Raw genomic sequence first — 25,953 nt, forward strand, 5'->3', positions numbered from 1 at the left:
GGTATCTAAGGTTTGCCTTCCTAGACAGGCATTACCAGTTTGTAGCTCTTCCCTTCGGGTTGGCTACGGCTCCAAGAATCTTTACAAAGGTTCTGGGCTCTCTTCTGGCGGTACTAAGACCGCGAGGAATTTCGGTAGCTCCGTACCTAGACGACATTCTGATACAAGCGTCAAGCTTCCAAACTGCCAAGTCTCATACAGAGTTAGTACTGGCATTTCTAAGGTCGCATGGGTGGAAAGTGAACGAGGAGAAGAGTTCTCTCTTACCACTCACAAGAGTTCCCTTCTTGGGGACTCTTATAGATTCTGTAGAAATGAAAATTTACCTGACAGAGGACAGGTTAACAAAGCTTCTAAATGCTTGCCGTGTCCTTCATTCCATTCAACACCCGTCAGTGGCTCAATGCATGGAGGTAATCGGCTTAATGGTAGCGGCAATGGACATAGTTCCTTTTGCACGCCTGCATCTCAGACCGCTGCAATTGTGCATGCTAAGTCAGTGGAATGGGGATTACTCAGATTTGTCCCCTACGCTGAATCTGGATCAAGAGACCAGAGATTCTCTTCTATGGTGGCTTTCTCGGCCACATCTGTCAAGGGGGATGCCCTTCAGCAGGCCAGACTGGACAATTGTAACAACAGACGCCAGCCTACTAGGTTGGGGCGCTGTCTGGAATTCCCTGAAGGCTCAGGGATCATGGACTCAAGAGGAGAGTCTCCTTCCAATAAACATTCTGGAATTGAGAGCAGTTCTCAATGCCCTTCTGGCTTGGCCTCAGTTAGCAACTCTGAGGTTCATCAGGTTTCAGTCGGACAACATCACGACTGTGGCTTACATCAACCATCAGGGAGGGACAAGGAGTTCCCTAGCGATGATGGAAGTATCAAAGATAATTCGCTGGGCAGAGTCTCACTCTTGCCACCTGTCAGCGATCCACATCCCAGGAGTGGAGAACTGGGAGGCGGATTTCCTAAGTCGCCAGACTTTTCTTCCGGGGGAGTGGGAACTTCATCCGGAGGTCTTTGCCCAAATACTTCGACGTTGGGGCAAACCAGATATGGATCTCATGGCGTCTCGCCAGAACGCCAAGCTTCCTTGTTACGGGTCCAGGTCCAGGGACCCGGGAGCGGTCCTGATAGATGCTTTGACAGCACCTTGGACCTTCAGGATGGCTTATGTGTTTCCACCCTTCCCGATGCTTCCTCGTTTGATTGCCAGGATCAAACAGGAGAAAGCATCAGTGATTCTAATAGCGCCTGCGTGGCCACGCAGGACCTGGTATGCAGATCTAGTGGACATGTCATCCTGTCCACCTTGGTCTCTGCCTCTGAGACAGGACCTTCTAATTCAGGGTCCTTTCAAACATCAAAATCTAATTTCTCTGAAGCTGACTGCATGGAAATTGAACGCTTGATTTTATCAAAGCGTGGATTTTCGGAGTCAGTAATTGATACCTTAATACAGGCTAGGAAACCTGTTACCAGGAAAATTTACCATAAGATATGGCGTAAATACTTACACTGGTGCGAATCCAAGAGTTATTCATGGAGTAAGGTTAGGATTCCTAGGATATTGTCTTTTCTACAAGAAGGTTTAGAAAAGGGTTTATCTGCAAGTTCTTTAAAGGGACAGATCTCAGCTCTGTCCATCCTTTTACACAAACGTCTGTCAGAAGTTCCAGACGTTCAGGCTTTTTGTCAGGCTTTGGCTAGGATTAAGCCTGTGTTTAAGACTGTAGCTCCACCGTGGAGTTTAAACTTAGTTCTTAACGTTTTACAGGGTGTTCCGTTTGAACCCCTTCATTCCATTGATATCAAGCTGTTATCTTGGAAAGTTCTGTTTTTAATGGCTATTTCCTCGGCTCGTAGAGTCTCTGAGTTATCAGCCTTACATTGTGATTCTCCTTATCTGATTTTTCATTCAGATAAGGTAGTTCTGCGTACTAAACCTGGGTTCTTACCTAAGGTAGTCACTAACAAGAATATCAATCAAGAGATTGTTGTTCCATCATTGTGCCCTAACCCTTCTTCAAAGAAGGAACGACTTCTGCACAATCTAGACGTAGTCCGTGCCCTGAAATTTTATTTACAGGCAACTAAAGATTTTCGCCAAACTTCTTCCCTGTTTGTCGTTTATTCTGGACAGAGGAGAGGTCAAAAAGCATCTGCTACCTCTCTATCCTTTTGGCTTCGTAGCATAATACGTTTAGCCTATGAGACTGCTGGACAGCAACCTCCTGAAAGGATTACAGCTCATTCTACTAGAGCTGTGGCTTCCACTTGGGCCTTTAAGAATGAGGCCTCTGTTGAACAGATTTGCAAGGCTGCAACTTGGTCTTCTCTTCATACTTTTTCCAAATTTTACAAATTTGACACTTTTGCTTCTTCGGAGGCTGTTTTTGGGAGAAAGGTTCTTCAGGCAGTGGTTCCTTCCGTATAAAGATCCTGCCTGTCCCTCCCGTCATCCGTGTACTTTAGCTTTGGTATTGGTATCCCATAAGTAATGGATGACCCGTGGACTGACTACACTTAACAGGAGAAAACATAATTTATGCTTACCTGATAAATTCCTTTCTCCTGTAGTGTAGTCAGTCCACGGCCCGCCCTGTTTTTTATGGCAGGTCTAAATTTTAAATTATACTCCAGTCACCACTGCACCCTATAGTTTCTCCTTTCGTTTGGTTTTCGGTCGAATGACTGGGTGTGACGTAGAGGGGAGGAGCTATATAGCAGCTCTGCTTGGGTGATCCTCTTGCACTTCCTGTTGGGGAGGAGTTAATATCCCATAAGTAATGGATGACCCGTGGACTGACTACACTACAGGAGAAAGGAATTTATCAGGTAAGCAAAAATTATGTTTTTTAACCCCTAATCTGCTGACCGGACACCGCCGCCACCTACATTATAGCTATGAACCCCTAATATGCTGCCCCTAACATCGCCGACCCCTATATTATATTTATTAACCCCTAATCTGCCCCCCCCAACGTCGCCGCCACCTTACCTACACTTATTAACCCCTAATCTGCCGACCGGACCTCGCTGCCACTATAATAAATGTATTAACCCCTAAACCGCCACACTCCCGCCTCGCAAACACTAGAATAAATGGTATTAACCCCTAATCTGCCCTCCCTAACATCACCGACATCTACCTACAATTATTAACCCCTAATCTCCCGCCCGCACCGTTGCCGCTACTATAATAAAATTATTAACCCCTAAACCTAACTCTAACCCTAACACCCCCCTAACATAAATATAATTTAAATTAAACTAAATAATATTTATAAAATTAACTAAAATAATCCTATTTAAAACTAAATACTTACCTAGAAAATAAACCCTAATATAGCTACAATATAATTAATAATAACATTGTAGCTATTTTAGGATTTATATTTATTTTACAGGCAACTTTGTATTTATTTTAACTAGGTACAATAGCTATTAAATAGTTAATAACTATTTAATAGCTACCTAGTTAAAATAATTACAAAATTACCTGTAAAATAAATCCTAACCTAAGTTACAAATACACCTAACACTACACTATCATTAAACTAATTAAATAAATTACCTTCAATTAGCTAATTTAAAATACAATAAAATAAACTTTCTTTCATGTAATTAGCAAGAGTCCATGAGCTAGTGACGTATGGGATATACATTCCTACCAGGAGGGGCAAAGTTTCCCAAACCTCAAAATGCCTATAAATACACCCCTCACCACACCCACAATTCAGTTTTACAAACTTTGCCTCCTATGGAGGTGGTGAAGTAAGTTTGTGCTAGATTCTACGTTGATATGCGCTCCGCAGCAGGTTGGAGCCCGGTTTTCCTCTCAGCGTGCAGTGAATGTCAGAGGGATGTGAGGAGAGTATTGCCTATTTTGAATGCAGTGATCTCCTTCTACGGGGTCTATTTCATAGGTTCTCTGTTATCGGTCGTAGAGATTCATCTCTTACCTCCCTTTTCAGATCGACGATATACTCTTATTTATATACCATTACCTCTGCTGATTTTCGTTTCAGTACTGGTTTGGCTTTCTACAAACATGTAGATGAGTGTCCTGGGGTAAGTAAGTCTTATTTTCTGTGACACTCTAAGCTATGGTTGGGCACTTTGTTTATAAAGTTCTAAATATATGTATTCAAACATTTATTTGCCTTGACTCAGGATGTTCAACATTCCTTATTTTCAGACAGTCAGTTTCATATTTGGGATAATGCACTTGATTCAATTATTTTTTCTTACCTTAAAAATTTGACTTTTTTTCCCTGTGGGCTGTTAGGCTCGCGGGGGCTGAAAATGCTTCATTTTATTGCGTCATTCTTGGCGCGGACTTTTTTGGCGCAAAAAAAAAATCTTTTCTGTTTCCGGCGTCATACGTGTTGCCGGAAGTTGCGTCATTTTTGACATTCTTTTGCGCCAAAGATGTCGGCGTTCTGGATGTGGCGTCATTTTTGGCGCCAAAAAGCATTTAGGCGCCAAATAATGTGGGCGTCTTATTTGGCGCTAAAAAATATGGGCGTCGCTTTTGTCTCCACATTATTTAAGTCTCATTTTTTCTTTGCTTCTGGTTGCTAGAAGCTTGTTCATTGGCATTTTTCCCATTCCTGAAACTGTCATTTAAGGAATTTGATCAATTTTGCTTTATATGTTGTTTTTTCTCTTACATATTGCAAGATGTCTCACGTTGCATCTGAGTCAGAAGATACTTCAGGAAAATCGCTGTCTGGTGCTGGAACTACCAAAGCTAAGTGTATCTGCTGTAAACTTTTGGTAGCTATTCCTCCAGCTGTTGTTTGTATTAATTGTCATGACAAACTTGTTAATGCAGATAATATTTCCTTTAGTAATGTACCATTACCTGTTGCAGTTCCATCAACATCTAAGGTTCAGAATGTTCCTGATAACATAAGAGATTTTGTTTCTGAATCCATCAAGAAGGCTATGTCTGTTATTCCTCCTTCTAGTAAACATAAACAATCTTTTAAAACTTCTCTTTATACAGATGAATTTTTAAATGAACATCATCATTCTGATTCTGATGACTCTTCTGGTTCAGAGGATTCTGTCTCAGAGATTGATGCTGATAAATCTTCATATTTATTTAAAATGGAATTTATTCGTTCTTTACTTAAAGAAGTACTAATTGCTTTAGAAATTGAGGATTCTGGTCCTCTTGATACTAATTCTAAACGTTTAGATAAGGTCTTTAAATCTCCTGTGGTTATTCCAGAAGTTTTTCCTGTTCCTAGTGCTATTTCTGAAGTAATTTCCATAGAATGAGATAAATTGGGTAATTCATTTACTCCTTCTAAACGTTTTAAGCAATTATATCCTGTGCCGTCTGACAAATTAGAATTTTGGGACAAAATCCCTAGAGTTGATGGGGCTATTTCTACCCTTGCTAAACGTACTACTATTCCTACGTCAGATGGTACTTTGTTTAAGGATCCTTTAGATAGGAAAATTGAATCCTTTCTAAGAAAAGCTTATCTGTGTTCAGGTAATCTTCTTAGACCTGCTATATCATTGGCTGATGTTGCTGCAGCTTCAACTTTTTGGTTGGAAACTTTAGCGCAACAAGTAACAGATCATGATTCTCATAATATTATTCTTCTTCTTCAACATGCTAATAATTTTATCTGTGATGCCATTTTTGATATTATCAGAGTTGATGTCAGGTTTATGTCCCTAGCTATTTTAGCTAGAAGAGCTTTATGGCTTAAAACTTGGAATGCTGATATGGCTTCTAAATCAACTCTACTTTCCATTTCTTTCCAGGGTAACAAATTATTTGGTTCTCAGTTGGATTCTATTATCTCAACTGTTACTGGTGGGAAAGGAACTTTTTTACTACATGATAAAAAATCTAAGGGTAAAAACAGGGCTAATAATCGTTTTCGTTCCTTTCGTTTCAACAAAGAACAAAAGCCTGATCCTTCATCCTCAGGAGCAGTTTCAGTTTGGAAACCATCTCCAGTCTGGAATAAATCCAAGCCTTCTAGAAAAGCAAAGCCAGCTTCTAAGTCCACATGAAGGTGCGGCCCTCATTCCAGCTCAGCTGGTAGGGGGCAGGTTACGTTTTTTCAAAGAAATTTGGATCAATTCTGTTCACAATCTTTGGATTCAGAACATTGTTTCAGAAGGGTACAGAATTGGTTTCAAGATGAGACCTCCTGCAAAGAGATTTTTTCTTTCCCGTGTCCCAGTAAATCCAGTGAAAGCTCAAGCATTTCTGAATTGTGTTTCAGATCTAGAGTTGGCTGGAGTAATTATGCCAGTTCCAGTTCTGGAACAGGGGATGGGGTTTTATTCAAATCTCTTCATTGTACCAAAAAAGGAGAATTCCTTCAGACCAGTTCTGGATCTAAAAATATTGAATCGTTATGTAAGTCCACAATAAATTTACAGGATGCATATCTGCATATTCCGATTCATCCAGATCATTATCAGTTCCTGAGATTCTTTTTTCTGGACAAGCATTACCAGTTTGTGGCTCTGCCGTTTGGCCTAGCTACAGCTCCAAGAATTTTTACAAAGGTTCTCGGTGCTCTTCTGTCTGTAATCAGAGAACAGGGTATTGTGGTATTTCCTTATTTGGACGATAGCTTGGTACTTGCTCAGTCTTTACATTTAGCAGAATCTCATACGAATCGACTTGTGTTGTTTCTTCAAGATCATGGTTGGAGGATCAATTCACCAAAAAGTTCATTGATTCCTCAGACAAGGGTAACCTTTCTGGGTTTCCAGATGGATTCAGTGTCCATGACTCTGTCTTTGACAGACAAGAGACGTCTAAAATTGATTTCAGCTTGTCGAAACCTTCAGTCACAATCATTCCCTTCGGTAGCCTTATGCATGGAAATTCTAGGTCTTATGACTGCTGCATCGGACGCGATCCCCTTTGCTCGTTTTCACATGCGACCTCTTCAGCTCTGTATGCTGAATCAATGGTGCAGGGATTACACAAAGATATCTCAATTAATATCTTTAAAACCGATTGTACGACACTCTCTAACGTGGTGGACAGATCACCATTGTTTAATTCAGGGGGCTTCTTTTGTGTTTCCGACCTGGACTGTAATTTCAACAGATGCAAGTCTCACAGGTTGGGGAGCTGTGTGGGGATCTCTGATGGCACAAGGAGTTTGGGAATCTCAGGAGGTGAGATTACGATCAATATTTTGGAACTCCGTGTAATTTTCAGAGCTCTTCAGTCTTGGCCTCTTCTGAAGAGAGAATCGTTCATTTGTTTTCAGACAGACAATGTCACAACTGTGGCATACATCAATCATCAAGGAGGGACTCACAGTCCTCTGGCTATGAAAGAAGTATCTCGAATTTTGGTTTGGGCGGAATCCAGCTCCTGTCTAATCTCTGCGGTTCATATCCCAGGTATAGACAATTGGGAAGCGGATTATCTCAGTCGCCAAACGTTGCATCCGGGCGAATGGTCTCTTCACCCAGAGGTATTTCTTCAGATTGTTCAAATGTGGGAGCTTCCAGAAATAGATCTGATGGCGTCTCATCTAAACAAGAAACTTCCCAGGTATCTGTCCAGATCCCGGGATCCTCAGGCGGAAGCAGTGGATGCATTATCACTTCCTTGGAAGTATCATCCTGCCTATATCTTTCCACCTCTAGTTCTTCTTCCAAGAGTAATCTCCAAGATTCTGAAGGAATGCTCGTTTGTACTGCTGGTAGCTCCGGCATGGCCTCACAGGTTTTGGTATGCGGATCTTGTCCGGATGGCCTCTTGCCATCCGTGGACTCTTCCGCTAAGACCAGACCTTCTGTCGCAAGGTCCTTTTTTCCATCAGGATCTCAAATCCTTAAATTTAAAGGTATGGAGATTGAACGCTTGATTCTTGGTCAAAGAGGTTTCTCTGACTCTGTGATTAATACTATGTTACAGGCTCGTAAATCTGTATCCAGAGAGATATATTATAGAGTCTGGAAGACTTATATTTCTTGGTGTCTTTCTCATCATTTTTCTTGGCATTCTTTTAGAATTCCGAGAATTTTACAGTTTCTTCAGGATGGTTTAGATAAAGGTTTATCCGCAAGTTCTCTGCTCTTTCTGTTCTTTTTCACAGAAAGCTCCTCCGTTTGAACCTATGCATTCATTGGACATTAAATTACTTTCTTGGAAAGTTGTGTTCCTTTTGGCGATCTCTTCTGCCAGAAGAGTCTCTGAATTATCTGCTCTTTCTTGTGAGTCTCCTTTTCTGATTTTTCATCAGGATAAGGCGGTGTTGCGAACTTCTTTTGAATTTTTACCTAAAGTTGTGAATTCCAACAACATTAGTAGAGAAATTGTGGTTCCTTCATTATGTCCTAATCCTAAGAATTCTAAGGAGAAATCGTTGCATTCTTTGGATGTTGTTAGAGCTTTGAAATATTATGTTGAAGCTACTAAGTCTTTCCGAAAGACTTCTAGTCTATTTGTTATCTTTTCCGGTTCTAGAAAAGGCCAGAAAGCTTCTGCCATTTCTTTGGCATCTTGGTTGAAATCTTTAATTCATCATGCCTATGTCGAGTCGGGTAAAACTCTGCCTCAAAAGATTACAGCTCATTCTACTAGGTCAGTTTCTACTTCCTGGGCGTTTAGGAATGAAGCTTCGATTGATCAGATTTGCAAAGCAGCAACTTGGTCCTCTTTGCATACTTTTACTAAATTCTACCATTTTGATGTATTTTCTTCTTCTGAAGCAGTTTTTGGTAGAAAAGTACTTCAGGCAGCGGTTTCAGTTTGAATCTTCTGTTTATGTTTTTCATTAAACTTTATTTTGGGTGTGGATTATTTTCAGCAGGAATTGGCTGTCTTTATTTTATCCCTCCCTCTCTAGTGACTCTTGCGTGGAAAGATCCACATCTTGGGTAATCATTATCCCATACGTCACTGGCTCATGGACTCTTGCTAATTACATGAAAGAAAACATAATTTATGTAAGAACTTACCTGATAAATTCATTTCTTTCATATTAGCAAGAGTCCATGAGGCCCGCCCTTTTTTGTGGTGGTTATGATTTTTTTGTATAAAGCACAATTATTCCAATTCCTTATTTTATATGCTTTCGCACTTTTTTCTTATCACCCCACTTCTTGGCTATTCGTTAAACTGAATTGTGGGTGTGGTGAGGGGTGTATTTATAGGCATTTTGAGGTTTGGGAAACTTTGCCCCTCCTGGTAGGAATGTATATCCCATACGTCACTAGCTCATGGACTCTTGCTAATATGAAAGAAATGAATTTATCAGGTAAGTTCTTACATAAATTATGTTATTCCATAATACAAAAAACAAACACTAAATTACAAAAAATAAAAAAGAATTAAAAGATGTTTAAACTAATTACACCTAATCTAAGCCCCCTAATAAAATAAAAAATCCCCCCCAAAATAAAAAAATGCCCTACCCTATTCTAAACTACCAAAGTAATCAGCTCTTTTACCAGCCCTTAAAAGGGCTTTTTGCGGGGCATTGCCCCAAAGTAATCAGCTCTTTTACCTGAAAATAAAAATACAAACCCCCCCCAAACATTACAACCCACCACCCACATACCCCTACTCTAACCCACCCAAACCCCCTTAAAAAAACTATCGCTAACCCCCTGAAGATCATCCTACCTTGAGTCGTCTTCACCCAGCCGAGCCGAATTCTTCATCCAAGGTGTGCAGAGGAGGTCCTTCATCCAGTAGAAGTCTTCATCCAAGTGGGGCAAAAAGAGGTCCTCCATCTGGTAGAAGTGTTCATCCAGGCGGCGTCTTCAATCTTCATCCATCCGGAGCGGAGCGGAGTCATCTTCAAAGGAGCCGACGTGGAGCCATCCTCTTCAACCGACGACTTCCCGACAAATGAAGGTTCCTTTAAGGGACGTCATCCAAGATGGCATCCCTTCAATTCAGATTGGCTGATTGGATTCTATCAGCCAATTGGAATTAAGGTAGAAAAAATCTGATTGGCTGATGCAATCAGCCAATCAGATTGAAGTTCAATCCGATTGGCTGATCCAATCAGCCAATCGTATTGAGCTTGCATTCTATTGGCTGTTCCGATCGGCCATTTTTTCATTCTCTTGGTGTCCTTTATTCAAAACCATACCTAAGTAAGTTAAGGGCAGCAGTCTACTACAGGGAGATAGCTGGTGATTGGAAGCTTCACAAATATGTCTCTTGCCACTAGCTTACCAGATATGCTAAGCTATCCTCCAGCAGTGAATTGTTGCCCTGGAGCTAACTTTAACTATGGGTTTAACCAATTTGCAGAGGCTAAACACATATTTAAATGCAAACAATGGTGAGATAATAAAATAAGAGCATTTTCATTTTACATTTATGTCCCTTTTAATTCTATTTTCCCACCTGGGGAAATTTCAGCTTAAAGGAACAGTCTACTCCAGAATTTTTATTGTTTAAAAAAATAGATAATCCCTTTATTACCCATTCACCAGTGTTGCCCCCTTATCTCAGTTCTTTTGGCAGACTTGCATTTTAGCCAATCAGTGCCCTCTCATAAGTAACTCCATGTGTGTGAGCACAATGTTATCTATATGGCACACCTGAACTAACGCCCTCTAGCTGTAAAAACTGTCAAATGCATTCAGATAAGAGGCAGCCTGTAAGGACTTAGAAATTAGTATATGAGCCTAAATAGGTTTAGCTTTCTACTAATAATACCAAGAGAACAAAGCAAATTTGATTATAAAAGTAAATAGGAAAGTTGTTTAAAATTTCATGTGCTATCTGAATCATGAAAGTTTAATTTTGACTAGAGTGTCCCTTTAAATATACCCTGCATCCCCACAGATAAAAAAGGAGGCTATATATTAACAATGCCAGCAAGATTTGATTCATTCTGTTTTATGAGTGGATTGATTATGATCTGAAATTAGTTTGGCTTCAAAATGAATCTCCTTTGTTAATGTTTAACTGTAAGGTCAGATATCAGATTTCCTAGAGAAGCCATTTTTCAACAAGACTCCAATATAAAATTTTATGCAATGTCTTTCAGTCTTAGCAAAAAAAAAAAAAAAAACTGCCTGCAAAAAAAGCCTCTGGCCTTTCCCCCCTCCTCTCCTTCCTCAAACCGTTCCTTATTCCTTTATCTGGCTTTTATTACAAGACCCGATTGGTCTCTTTTGTAGGGAAAGTCTTCAGGGAGCCAGGCACTTTCTTAGCTTCTGTGATGTTCCTGAAGATTAAAAAGCATCTTTGAAGCTTCAACATCTCTGTGTAACCCCTTTGGAAAAGGGACCTTAGAAAAAAAACTGAGCCATCTGGCAAACTGACATGAAGACAAAATAAAGTGATTGAAACACTTTCTTCAAAGCCATGATGGCTGGCTGGCAGATTTGTTGATTTGGGTTTTGTCTTTAATGTGTTTCCGTTAGAAGTTACAAGAACACCTATCCAATCGTGCAGAGGATGATTTCAGTTATATTTCTTCTGCTCTATTAGTTGTCACAGTAAGAAGTCAGCTTTAATGAAGCCACAAATCTTTTTTTTTTTATATATTAAATGGAGGTACACTGTTTTGTTTAGTCTTCTGGTGAAGTCCTACTCCATAATCACAGTACAAAATGTCCACAGTGCCCTTCATGATGCCCACCTGGTTGCATAGGGCATCAATGGTTAATATGAAGTCTTGCTCTGTGAATGTTGATACAGTTTTTTTTAGTAATAATACAAAAAGACTAGGCATTTTCACAGAAGTGAAGCCATTATGCTAGAATAAGATACCATATCCAGAAGTGAGAGACTGCTACATTTTTTTTAATATTATTCAAATAGATATATTACAAACTTAAAGGGACAGTAAAGTTAAAATTCAACTTTCATGATTCAGAATAGAGCAGGTGATTTAAACTAACTTTCTAATTGACTTGTACTGTATTATCAAATTTGCATTGGTCCCTTGATATTTTGTTGAATAGTAAAGCTAGGTAGCCTGATATGAGCTCAGGAGTGTGCACATGTCTTAAGCGGTCTATGGCAGCAGTGTTTGTATTTATGTATAACATTGCTATAAACAATGGTTTGAGATACGTGCACGCTTCTGAGTTTACCTAAGAATACTCTTTAACAAAGGATACTAGAATAACTAATAACAGAAGTACATTGGTAAGTTATTTAAAATATCATGTTCTATCCAATCCATTTAATTTTGACTTTACTGTCCCTTTAAAGGGACATTAAACACTAAGGGGCCTATTTATCAAGGAATGTGTTTCTGGCAAGCCTTCAGGCTCACCAGAAACACAAGTTATGAAGCAGCGGTCTAACGACCGCTGCTCCATAACCTGCCCGCCTGCTCTGAGATGACGGTCAGAAATCAACCCTATTGAATACGATCGGGTTGATTGGCACCCCCTGCTAGCGGTCGATTGGCCGCGAATCTGCAGGGGGCGGCATTGCACCAGCAGTTCACAAGAACTGCTGGTGCCATGATAAATGCCGACAGCGTATACTGTCAGCATTTATCGATGTGTGGCGTACACGATACGCTACATCGTATCATGTCCGTTAGCACTATCATAAATAGACCCCTAAGATTACAAGTGGAGCACTAATTTATCTCGCGTCTGTAAATGGGCAAGTTTGCCCATTTACGGGTGCACGATAAATAACCAGCTATTACAAGTGGCTGGTTATTGTTGCCCCAAAAGTATAATGTGCCTTTTTGAAAATAAAAAATATGAGCATCTTTAATTGTTTTAAAAAAAAAAAAAAAAAAATGCACAAAGCATAAATATTCATAATCGTATATATTTAACCTTTACTGCCCATCGCTGCACAACTCACCCCCTTAGCTGCACTAGGTTCTCATACCGTGTCTGACGGCATGAGAACGAGGCTCCTATTGGAGTCTATAGAAGCGCACATGAGCGCAAAGCTTCCTAGCAAAGCGAACGCGAGGTTGTGTTCGCATTGCGCTCAACTTGTAATACCAGCGCACATTTGCTTGTGCTGGTTTTATTGAGTGGAGAGCAAATATCACACTTGCGTAAATTATATTTTGCGCTCCACACGTGAATTGGCCCTAAATAAATCATTCTTGAATAATGTATTCATAGCAACGATTATCCTAAAGAATAATTTGTACAAGTATTTTTAAACATTATATAAGTTATTTAAATACTGGAAAAAATAAGGGTAAAGTTAATGTTCTTAAAGCAGTGGGCACCGCCGTATTGTAACTTAAGTTAACTTTTCTGCTTAGGCCAATTAGGAATGGCTATAAATGGTTTACTAGAGTGTGCAACGGCAACCAATAACTGTGTGGAATATAGCTGTGTCTGCACTTCCATGTTAAAATTGGAAATCCCACAATATTCAGCATTAAATTACAGGAAAGGAGAACAAAATAAATAACTTAAGTATATTGCAAAGCTGTTTTACTACATGTATTTAAACAATTTATATTAATATTTTGAGATGTTTAATGTCCCATTAAGGCCCATTAACAAATAGCATTGCAGAAATATTTGCCTAGATTACAAGTTTTGCGTTATGAGCTGTGTGGTGCTAACAAACAGTTTTTTCTCACCGCTCACTTACCTACAAAGCTGGTATTATGGGTTTTTACAAACCCGGCGTTAAAAGGCAAGAAGTGAGCGTAGAGCAAAATACGTGCTCGTGTACGTTGTACGTGCTCGTGCACGATTTCCCCATAGACATCAATGGGGAGTGCCGGCTGAGAAAAAGTCGTACACCTGCAAAAAAGCAGTGTAAAACTCAGTAACGCAGCCCCATTGATTCCTATGGGGAAACAAAATGTATGTTTACGCCTAACACTCTAACATAAACCCTGAGTCTAAACACCCCTAATCTTACACTTATTTACCCCTAATCTGCCGCCTCGACATCGCTGACACCTACATTATACTTATTAACCCCTAATCTGCTGCTCGGACATCGCCGCAACCTACATTATACTTATTAACCCCTAATCTGTTGCCCCCAACATCGCCGACACCTACATTATATTTATTAACCCCTAATCTCCCTCCCCCAATGTCACCGCAACCTACCTACATTTATTAACCCCTAATCTGCCACCCCCAACGTTGCCGCCACTATATTAAATGTATTAACCCCTAAATCTAAGTCTAACCCTAACACCCCCTAATTTAAATATAATTGAAATAAATCTAAATAAAAATTACTATTAATAACTAAATTATTCCTATTTAAAACGAAATACTTACCTATAAAATAAACCCTAAGCTAGCTACAATATAACTAATAGTTACATTGTAGCTATCTTACGGCTAGATTTAGAGTTCTGCGGCCAAAGGGGTGCGTTAGCTACGCTGGCTTTTTTTCTCCCGCACCTTTTAAATACCGCTGGTATTTAGAGTTCACAGAAGGGCTGCGTTAGGCTCCAAAAAGGGAGCGTATAGCATATTTACCGCCACTTCAACTCTAGATACCAGCGTTGCTTACGGACGCGGCCAGCTTCAAAAACGTGCTTGTGCACGATTTCCCCATAGGAAACAATGGGGCCGTTTGAGCTGAAAAAAAACCTAACACCTGCAAAAAAGCAGCATTCAGCTCCTAACGCAGCTACATTATTTCCTATGGGGAAACACTTCCTAAGTCTGCACCTAACACCCTAACATGAACCCCGAGTCTAAACACCCCTAACCTTACACTTATTAACCCCTAATCTGCCGGCCCCGCTATCGCTGACCCCTGCATATTATTATTAACCCCTAATCTGCCGCTCCGTACACCGCCGCCAGCTACGTTTTCCCTATGTACCCCTAATTTGCTGCCCCTAACATCGCCGACCACTATGTTATATTTATTAACCCCTAATCTGCCGCCCCGCTATTGCTGACCCCTGCATATTATTATTGACCCCTAATCTGCCGCTCCGTACACCGCCGCCAGCTACATTATACCTATGTACCCCTAATCTGCTGCCCCTAACACCGCCGACCCCTATATTATATTTATTAACCCCTAATCTGCCCCCCACAATATCGCCTCCACCTACCTACAATAATTAACCCCTAATCTGCCGACCGGATCTCACCGCTACTATAATAAATGTATTAACCCCTAAAGCTAAGTCTAATTCTAACCCTAACACCCCCCTAACTTAAATATAATTTAAATCTAACGAAATAAATTAACTATTATTAAATAAATTATTCCTATTTAAAGCTAAATACTTACCTGTAAAATAAACCCTAATATAGCTACAATATAAATTATAATTATATTGTAGCTATTTTAGGATTAATATTTATTTTACAGGCAACTTTGTAATTATATTAACCAGGTACAATAGCTATTAAATAGTTAATAACTATTTAATAGTTACCTAGTTAAAATAATTACAAAATTACCTGTAAAATAAATCCTAACCTAAGTTACAATTAAACCTAACACTACACTATCAATAAATTAATTAAATACAATACCTACAAATAAATACAATGAAATAAACTAACTAAAGTACAAAAAATAAAAAAGAACTAAGTTACAAAAAATAAAAAAATATTTACAAACATTAGAAAAATATTACAACAATTTTAAACTAATTACACCTACTCTAAGCCCCCTAATAAAATAACAAAGCCCCCCTACCCTTTTCTAAATTAAAAAAGTTCAAAGCTCCTTTACCTCACCAGCCCTGAAAAGGGCCCTTTGCGGGGCATGCCCCAAAGAATTCAGCTCTTTTGCCTGTAAAAAAAAACATACAATACCCCCCCAACATTACAACCCACCACCCACATACCCCTAATCTAACCCAAACCCCCCTTAAATAAACCTAACACTAAGCCCCTGAAGATCTTCCTACCTTATCTTCACCATGCCAGGTTCACCGATCCGTCCACCGAAGTCTTGATCCAAGCCAACGAAATCTTGATCCAAGCCCAAGCGGGGGCTGAAGAGTGACGTCCATCCTCCGGCTGAAGTCTTGATCCAAGCGGGCAGAAGAGGACATCCGGACCGGCAAACATCTTCATCCAAGCCGCATCTTCTATGTTCTTCAATCCGATGACGACAGGCTGATCTTCAAGACCTCCAGCGTGGATCCATCCATCTTCACCGACGACTTCCCGACGAATGACGGTTCCTTTAAGGGACGTCATCCAAGATGGCGTCCCTCGAATTCCGATTGGCTGATAGGATTCTATCAGCCAATCGGAATTAAGGTAGGAAAATTCTGATTGGCTGATGGAATCAGCCAATCAGATTCAAGTTCAATCCGATTGGCTGATCCAATCAGATTGAGATCGCATTCTATTGGCTGTTCCGATCAGCCAATAGAATGCAAGCTCAATCTGATTGGCTGATTGGATCAGCCAATCGGATTGAACTTGAAACTGATTGGCTGAATCGGAATTCGACGGACGCCATCTTGGATGACGTCATTTAAAGGAACCGTCATTCGGCGAGTAGGCGTCGGTAGAAGAGGATGGATCCGCGTCGGCTGGAAGATGATGGCTCCGGAAGAAAGAAGATTGAAGATGCCGTTTCATAGAAGACTTCATCCCGATGATGGACTTCTTCAGTGCCCGCTTGGATCAAGACTTCAGCCCGATGATGGATTTCTTCAGCCGCCGCTTGGATCCAGACTTTAGGCGGAGGATGGACGTCACTCTTCAGCCCCCCCTTGGGCTTGGCTAAAGATTTCGGAGGGTCTTCTGGACAGATCGGGACCCGGTGTGGTGAAGACAAGGTAGGGAGATCTTCAGGGGCTAGTGTTAGGTTTATTTAAGGGGGGTTTGGGTTAGATTAGGGGTATGTGGGTGGTGGGTTGTAATGTTGGGGGGGTATTGTTTTTTTACAGGCAAAAGAGTTGAATTCTTTGGGGCATGCCCCGCAAAGGGCCCTTTTCAGGGCTGGTAAGGTAAAAGAGCTTTTCTATTTTAATTTTAGAATAGGGTAGGGCATTTTTTTATTTTTGGGGTCTTTGTTATTTTATTAGGGGGCTTAGCGTAGGTGTAATTAGTTTAAAATTGTTGTAATATTTTTCTAATGTTTGTAAATATTTTTTTATTTTTTGTAACTTAGTTCTTTTTTATTTTTTGTACTTTAGTTAGTTTATTTAAATGTATTTATTTGTAGGTATTGTATTTAATTAATTTATTGATAGTGTAGTGTTAGGTTTAATTGTAGATAATTGTAGGTAGTTTATTTAATTAATTTATTGATAGTGTAGTGTTAGGTTTAATTGTAACTTAGGTTAGGATTTATTTTACAGGTAATTTGTAATTATTTTAACTAGGTAACTATTAAATAGTTATTAACTATTTAATAGCTATTGTACCTGGTTAAAATAAATACAAAGTTGCCTGTAAAATAAAAATTAATCCTAAAATAGCTACAATATAATTATAATTTATATTGTAGCTATATTAGGGTTTATTTTACAGGTAAGTATTTAGCTTTAAATAGGAATAATTTATTTAATAAGAGTTAATTTATTTTGTTAGAATAAAATTATATTTAATTTAGGGGGGTTTTAGGGTTAGAATTAGCTTTAGGGGTTAAAAAATGTATTATAGTAGCGGTGAGCTCCGGTCGGCAGATTAGGGGTTAATACTTGAAGTTAGGTGTCGGCGATGTTAGGGAGGGCAGATTAGGGGTTAATACTATTTATTATAGGGTTATTGAGGAGGGAGTGAGGCAGATTAGGGGTTAATAACTTTATTATAGTAGCGGTGTGCTCCGGTCGGCAGATTAGGGGTTAATAATTGTAGGTAGGTTGCGGCGACGTTGGGGGCGGCAGATTAGGGGTTAATAAATATAATATAGGGGTCGGCGGTGTTAGGGGCAGCAGATTAGGGGTTCATAGGGATAACGTAGGTGGCAGCGGTGTGCGGTCGGCAGATTAGGGGTTAAAAAATTTTAATAGAGTGGCGGCGATGTGGGGGGACCTCGGTTTAGGGGTACATAGGTAGTTTATGGGTGTTAGTGTACTTTAGAGCACAGTAGTTAAGAGCTTTATAAACCGGCGTTAGCCCAGAAAGCTCTTAACTACTGACTTTTTTCTGCGGCTGGAGTTTTGTCGTTAGATTTCTAACGCTCACTTCAGCCACGACTCTAAATACCGGCGTTAGAAAGATCCCATTGAAAAGATAGGATACGCAAATGGCGTAGGGGGATCGGCGGTATGGAATAGTCGCGGCTGCAAAGTGAGCGTTAGACCCTTTCATGACTGACTCTAAATACCAGCGGGCGGTAAAAACCAGCGTTAGGAGCCTCTAACGCTGGTTTTGATGGCTACCGCCCAACTCTAAATCTAGGCCTTAGGTTTTATTTTTATTTTACAGGCAAGTTTGTATTTATTTTAACTTGGTAGAATAGTTACTAAATAGTTATTAACTATTTAATAACTACCTAGCTAAAATAAATACAAATTTACCTGTAAAATAAAACCTAACCTATGTTACACTAACACCTAACACTACACTACAATTAAACCATTAATGACCACAACACTTTTCCATTTTCTGTCCGTTTGGGACCAAAGCTATTTTTACTTTTTTGCGGTGTTTGTGTTTAGCTGTAATTTTCCTCTTACTCATTTACTGTACCCACACATATTATATATTGTTTTTCTCGCCATTAAATGGACTTTCTAAAGATACCATTATTTTCATCATATCTTATAATTTACTATAAAAAGAAATTATAAAATGTGAGGAACAATGGAAAAAAAACACTTTCTCCTGTTAAGTGTAGTCAGTCCACGGGTCATCCATTACTTATGGAATATTTCTCTTCCTAACAGGAAACTGCAAGAGAATTACCCAGCAGAGCTTGCTATATAGCTCCTCCCCTCACCTATCATACTCAGTCATTCTCTTGCAGCCTAACTAAAAAGGAAGCTGTGAGAGATCTGTGGTGTTTTTTTAACTTAGTTTATTTCTACAATCAAAAGTTTGTTATTTTTAAATGGCACCGGAGTGTGCTGTTTATTCTCAGGCAGCATTAGAAGAAGAATCTGCCTGGGTTTCTTTCTATGGTCTTAGCAGACGTAACTAAGATCCACTGGCTATTTCTCATCTGAGGCGTGAGGTAACTTCAGAGAAGGGGAATAGCATGCAGGGTCCCCCTGCAACAAATGAGGTATGCGCAGTAATTTATTTTCTGAGGAATGGAATTGACTGAGAAAATACTGCTGATACCATTGTAAAGTAAGTTCAGCCTTAAATGCAGCGATAGCGACTGGTATCAGGCTGATGTGTGTGTGTGTGTGCACTGAATGTATTTTCTAAGGAATGGAATTGACTCTGAAAATACTGTTAATACTGAAATAATGTATGAGCCTTAACTGCAGTAAAAGCGACTGGTAGCAGGCTTATTAATAATAATACATAGCTTTCAAATGTATGTTTAAAACGTTTACTGGCATGTTAATCGTTTTTTGTGAGGTACTTGGTGATAAAACTTATTGGGGCATGATTTTTACCACATGGCCATTTTTGTTTTCTGCATAGAAACAGTTTCTGAGCTTCCCCACTGTTGTAATATGAGTGGTAGGGGCCTATTTTAGCGCTTTTTTACACAGTAAAAATTCAGTCACAATCTGTCTACTTCATCCTCCATGATCCAGATCGTCTCTAGAGAGCTCAGGGGTCTTCAAAATCCATTTTGAGGGAGGTAATCAGTCACAGTAGTCCTGTGACAGTGTATTTGACTGTGAGAAAAACGTTAATTATATAATTGTTATCCGTTTTTGGGTACTAAGGGGTTAATCATCCATTTGCTGGTGGGTGCAATCCTTTGCTAACTTAATACATTTACTGTGAAAATTTGGTTGCTATAACTATTTTTGATCATTGTTATTTCAACTGTGTTAGTTTTTCTGTGCTTCTTAAAGGCACAGTAACGTTTTTTATATTGCTTGTAAATTAATTTTGAAAAGTATTTCCAAGTTTGCTAGTCTCATTGCTAGTTTGTTTAAACATGTCTGACTCAGATGAATCTCTTTGTTCACTATGTTTAAAGGCCAATGTGGAGCCCAATAGAAATTTGTGCACTCAATGTATAGACACTTTAAATAAAAGTCAAACTTTATATGTTAAGAAATTATCACCAGACAACGAGGGGGAAGTTATGCCGACTAACTCTCCTCACGTGTCAGTACCTTCGCCTCCCGCTCAGGAGGTGCGTGATATTGTGGCGCCAAGTACATCAGGGCGGCCCATACAAATCACTTTGCAAGACATGGCTACTGTTATGACAGAAGTACTGTCTAAATTGCCAGAATTAAGAGGTAAGCGCGATCACTCTGGAGTTAGAACAGAGCGCGCTGATAATGGTAGAGCCATGTCTGATACTGCGTCACAATTTGCAGAACATGAGGACGGAGAGCTTCATTCTGTGGGTGACGGGTCTGATCCGGATAAACTGGATTCAGAGATTTCAAATGTTAAATTTAAGCTTGAGAACCTCCGCGTATTGCTAGGGGAGGTATTGGCGGCTCTGAATGATTGTAACACGGTTGCAATTCCAGAGAAAGTATGTAGGCTGGATAAATATTTTGCGGTACCGACGTGTACTGACGTTTTTCCTATACCTAAAAGGCTTACAGAAATTGTTAACAAGGAGTGGGATAGACCCGGTGTGCCCTTTTCACCACCTCCTATATTTAGAAAAATGTTTCCAATAGACGCCACCACACGGGACTTGTGGCAGACGGTCCCTAAGGTGGAGGGAGCAGTTTCTACTTTGGCTAAGCGCACCACTATCCCGGTGGAGGATAGCTGTGCTTTTTCAGATCCAATGGATAAAAAGTTAGAGGGTTACCTTAAGAAAATGTTTGTTCAACAAGGTTTTATATTACAACCCCTTGCATGCATCGCGCCTGTTACTGCTGCGGCGGCATTCTGGTTTGAGTCTCTGGAAGAGACCATTCGCACAGCTCCATTGGATGAAATTATGAACAAGCTTAAAACCCTTAAGCTAGCTAACTCATTTGTTTCTGATGCCGTCGTACACTTAACCAAACTTACGGCTAAGAACTCCGGATTCGCCATTTAAGCGCGCAGAGCGCTGTGGCTTAAATCCTGGTCAGCTGACGTGACTTCTAAATCCAAATTGCTTAATATTCCTTTCAAAGGGCAGACCTTATTCGGGCCCGGCTTGAAAGAAATTATTGCTGACATTACGGGAGGAAAGGGCCATGCTCTACCTCAGGACAGGGCCAAATTAAAGGCCAAACAGTCTAATTTTCGTGCCTTTCGTAACTTCAAGGCAGGAGCAGCATCAACTTCCTCCGCTCCAAAACAGGAAGGAGCTGTTGCTCGTTACAGGCAGGGCTGGAAAGTTAACCAGACCTGGAACAGGGGCAAGCAGGCCAAGAAACCTGCTGCTGCCCCCAAGACAGCATGAAGAGAGGGCCCCCTATCCGGAAACGGATCTAGTGGGGGGCAGACTTTCTCTCTTCGCCCAGGCTTGGGCAAGAGATGTCCAGGATCCCTGGGCGTTGGAGATCATATCTCAGGGATATCTCCTGGACTTCAAAACTTCTCCTCCACGGGGGAGATTTCATCTTTTAAGGTTATCAGCAAACCAAACAAAGAAAGAGGCGTTTCTACGCTGTGTACAAGACCTCTTACTAATGGGGGTAATCCACCCAGTTCCGCGGACGGAACACGGGCAGGGATTCTATTCAAATCTATTTGTGGTTCCCAAAAAAGAGGGAACCTTCAGACCAATCTTGGACTTAAAAATCCTAAACAAATTTCTAAGAGTTCCATCATTCAAAATGGAAACTATTCGAACCATCCTTCCCATGATCCAAGAGGGTCAGTACATGACCACGGTGGACTTAAAGGATGCCTACCTTCACATACCGATTCACAAGGACCATTACCGGTATCTGAGATTTGCCTTCCTAGACAGGCATTACCAGTTTGTAGCTCTTCCCTTCGGATTAGCTACGGCCCCAAGAATCTTTACAAAATTCTAGGATCACTTCTGGCGGTACTAAGACCGCGAGGCATAGCGGTGACTCCGTACCTAGACGACATTCTGATACAAGCGTCAAGTTTTCAAACTGCCAAGTCTCATACAGAGATAGTTCTGGCATTTCTGAGGTCGCATGGGTGGAAGGTGAACGTGGAAAAGAGTTCTCTATTACCACTTACAAGAGTTCCCTTTCTAGGGACTCTTATAGATTCTGTAGAGATGAAAATTTACCTGACAGAGGCCAGGTTATTAAAACTTCTAAATGCTTGCCGTGTCCTTCACTCCATTCCACACCCGTCAGTAGCTCAGTGCATGGAAGTAATCGGCTTAATGGTAGCGGCAATGGACATAGTACCATTTGCGCGCCTGCATCTCAGACCGCTGCAATTGTGCATGCTAAGTCAGTGGAACGGGGATTACTCAGATTTGTCCCCCCTACTAAATCTGGATCAAAAGACCAGAGATTCTCTTCTATGGTGACTCTCTCGGCCACATCTGTCCAAGGGGATGACCTTTCGCAGGCCAGATTGGACGATTGTAACAACAGACACCAGCCTTCTAGGCTGGGGAGCAGTCTGGAATTCCCTGAAAGCTCAGGGATTATGGACTCAGGAGGAGAAACTCCTCCCAATAAATATTCTGGAGTTAAGAGCAATATTCAATGCTCTCCTAGCTTGGCCTCAGTTAGCAACTCTGAGGTTCATCAGATTTCAGTCGGACAACATCACGACTGTGGCTTACATCAACCATCAAGGGGGGAACCAGAAGTTCCCTAGCGATGTTGGAAGTCTCAAAGATAATTCGCTGGGCAGAGTCTCACTCTTGCCACCTGTCAGCGATCTACATCCCAGGCGTGGAGAACTGGGAGGCGGATTTTCTAAGTCGCCAGACTTTTCATCCGGGAGAGTGGGAGCTCCATCCGGAGGTCTTTGCTCAACTGATTCGTCGTTGGGGCAAACCAGATCTGGATCTCATGGCGTCTCGTCAGAACGCCAAGCTTCCTTGTTACGGATCCAGGTCCAGGGACCCGGGAGCGGTGCTGATAGATGCTCTGACAGCCCCTTGGGTCTTCAACATGGCTTATGTGTTTCCACCATTCCCAATGCTTCCTCGTTTGATTGCCAAGATCAAACAGGAGAGAGCTTCGGTGATTCTGATAGCGCCTGCGTGGCCACGCAGGACCTGGTATGCAGACCTAGTGGACATGTCGTCCTGTCCACCGTGGTCTCTGCCTCTGAGACAGGACCTTCTAATTCAGGGTCCTTTCAAACATCCAAATCTAATTTCTCTGAGGCTGACTGCATGGAGATTGAACGCTTGATTCTATCAAAGCGTGGTTTCTCGGAGTCGGTTATTGATACCTTAATACAGGCTAGGAAGCCTGTTACCAGAAAAATTTACCATAAAATATGGAGTAAATATTTACGTTGGTGCGAATCCAAGAGTTACTCATGGAGTAAGGTTAGGATTCCTAGGATATTGTCCTTTCTACAAGAGGGTTTAGAAAAGGGCTTATCTACTAGTTCGTTAAAGGGACAGATTTCTGCTCTGTCTATTCTTCTACACAAACGTCTGGCTGAAGTTCCAGACGTTCAGGCTTTCTGTCAGGCTTTAACTAGGATTAAGCCTGTGTTTAAGTCTGTTGCTCCGCCGTGGAGCTTAAACTTAGTTCTTAATGTTCTTCAAGGCGTTCCATTTGAACCCCTTCATTCCATTGATATCAAGTTGTTATCTTGGAAAGTTCTGTTTTTGATGGCTATTTCCTCAGCTCGAAGAGTCTCTGAGTTATCTGCCTTACATTGTGATTCTCCTTATCTGATTTTTCATTCAGACAAGGTAGTCCTGCGTACTAAACCTGGGTTCTTACCTAAGGTAGTTACTATCAGGAATATCAATCAAGAGATTGTTGTTCCATCTCTGTGTCCTAACCCTTCTTCAAAGAAGGAACGACTTTTGCATAATCTGGACGTAGTCCGTGCCCTGAAATTCTATTTGCAGGCAACTAAGGATTTTCGTCAAACTTCTTCCCTGTTTGTCGTTTACTCTGGACAGAGGAGAGGTCAAAAGGCTTCGCTACCTCTCTCTCTTTTTGGCTTCGTAGCATAATACGCTTAGCCTATGAGACTGCTGGACAGCAGCCTCCTGAAAGGATTACAGCTCATTCTACTAGAGCTGTGGCTTCCACCTGGGCCTTTAAAAATGAGGCCTCTGTTGAACAGATTTGCAAGGCTGCGACTTGGTCTTCGCTTCACACTTTTTCAAAATGTTACAAATTTGATACTTCGTTGGAGGCTATTTTTGGGAGAAGGGTACTTCAGGCAGTGGTTCCTTCTGTTTAATGTTCCTGCCTTGTCCCTCCCTTCATCCGTGTACTTTAGCTTTGGTATTGGTATTCCATAAGTAATGGATGACCCGTGGACTGACTACACTTAACAGGAGAAAACATAATTTATGCTTACCTGATAAATTCCTTTCTCCTGTAGTGTAGTCAGTCCACGGCCCGCCCTGTTTTTACGGCAGGTCTAAATTTTAATTAAACTCCAGTCACCACTGTACCCTATGGTTTCTCCTTTCTCGTCTGCTTTGGTCGAATGACTGAGTATGATAGGTGAGGGGAGGAGCTATATAGCAAGCTCTGCTGGGTAATTCTCTTGCAGTTTCCTGTTAGGAAGAGAAATATTCCATAAGTAATGGATGACCCGTGGACTGACTACACTACAGGAGAAAGGAATTTATCAGGTAAGCATAAATTATGTTTTTTCTAACTTTGACCCCCAAAATCTGTTACATATTTTGTAACAGATAGTTTCTAAATTTTGTCCTGAGTTTAGAAATACCCAATGTTTACATGTTCTTTGCTTTTTTTTGCAAGTTATAGGGCCATAAATACAAGTAGCACTTTGCTATTTCCAAACCATTTTTTTCAAAATTAGCGCTAGTTACATTAGAACACTAATATCTTTCAGGAATCCCTGAATATCCCTTGACATGTATATATTTTTTTAGTAGACATCCCAAAGTATTGATCTAGGCCAATTTTGGTATATTTCATACCACCATTTCACTGCCAAATGCGATCAAATATAAAAAATCGTTCACTTTTTCACAAATTTTTTCACAAACTTTCGGTTTCTCACTGAAATTATTTACAAACAGCTTGTGCAATTATGGCATAAATGGTTGTAAATTCTTCTCTGGGATCCCCTTTGTTCAGAAATAGCAGACATATATGGCTTTGGCATTGCTTTTTGGTAATTAGAAGGCCGCTAAATGCCACTGCGCACCACACGTGTATTATGCCCAGCAGTTAAGGGGTTAATTAGGGAGCTTTTAGGGAGCTTGTAGGGTTAATTTTAGCTTTAGTGTAGTGTAGTAGACAACCCCAAGTATTATATATATATATATATATATATATATATATATATATATATATATATATATATATATATATATATATATATATATATATATGTATATATATTGGTATATTTCATGCCACCATTTCACCGCCAAATGCGATCAAATTAAAAAAAAAGTTACATTTTTAAATGCTTCTCTGGGATCCCCTTTGTTCAGAAATAGCAGACATATATGACTTTGGCGTTGCTTTCTGGTAATTAGAAGGCCGCTAAATGCTAAAATTAACCGTGCATGCTCCCTACAAACTCCCTAATTAACCCCTTCACTGCTAGCCATAATACACGTGTGAGGTGCTGCACCTCACACGTGTTTTATGGCTAGCAGTGAAGGGGTTAATTAGGGAGTTTGTAGGGAGCATGCACGGTTAATTTTAGCTTTAGTGTAGAGATCAGCCTCCCATCTGACACATCCCACCCCCTGATCCCTCCCAAACAGCTCCCTTCCCTCCCCCACCCCACAATTGTCCCCGCCATCTTACGTACTGGCAGAAAGTCTGCCAGTACTAAAATAAAAGTTTTTTTTAAAATAATTTTTAGCATATTTACATATGCTACTGTGTAGGATCCCCCCTTTAGCCCCCA

Source organism: Bombina bombina, chromosome 1, assembly GCF_027579735.1.
Source record: "Bombina bombina isolate aBomBom1 chromosome 1, aBomBom1.pri, whole genome shotgun sequence".
Classification (NCBI taxonomy): domain Eukaryota; kingdom Metazoa; phylum Chordata; class Amphibia; order Anura; family Bombinatoridae; genus Bombina; species Bombina bombina.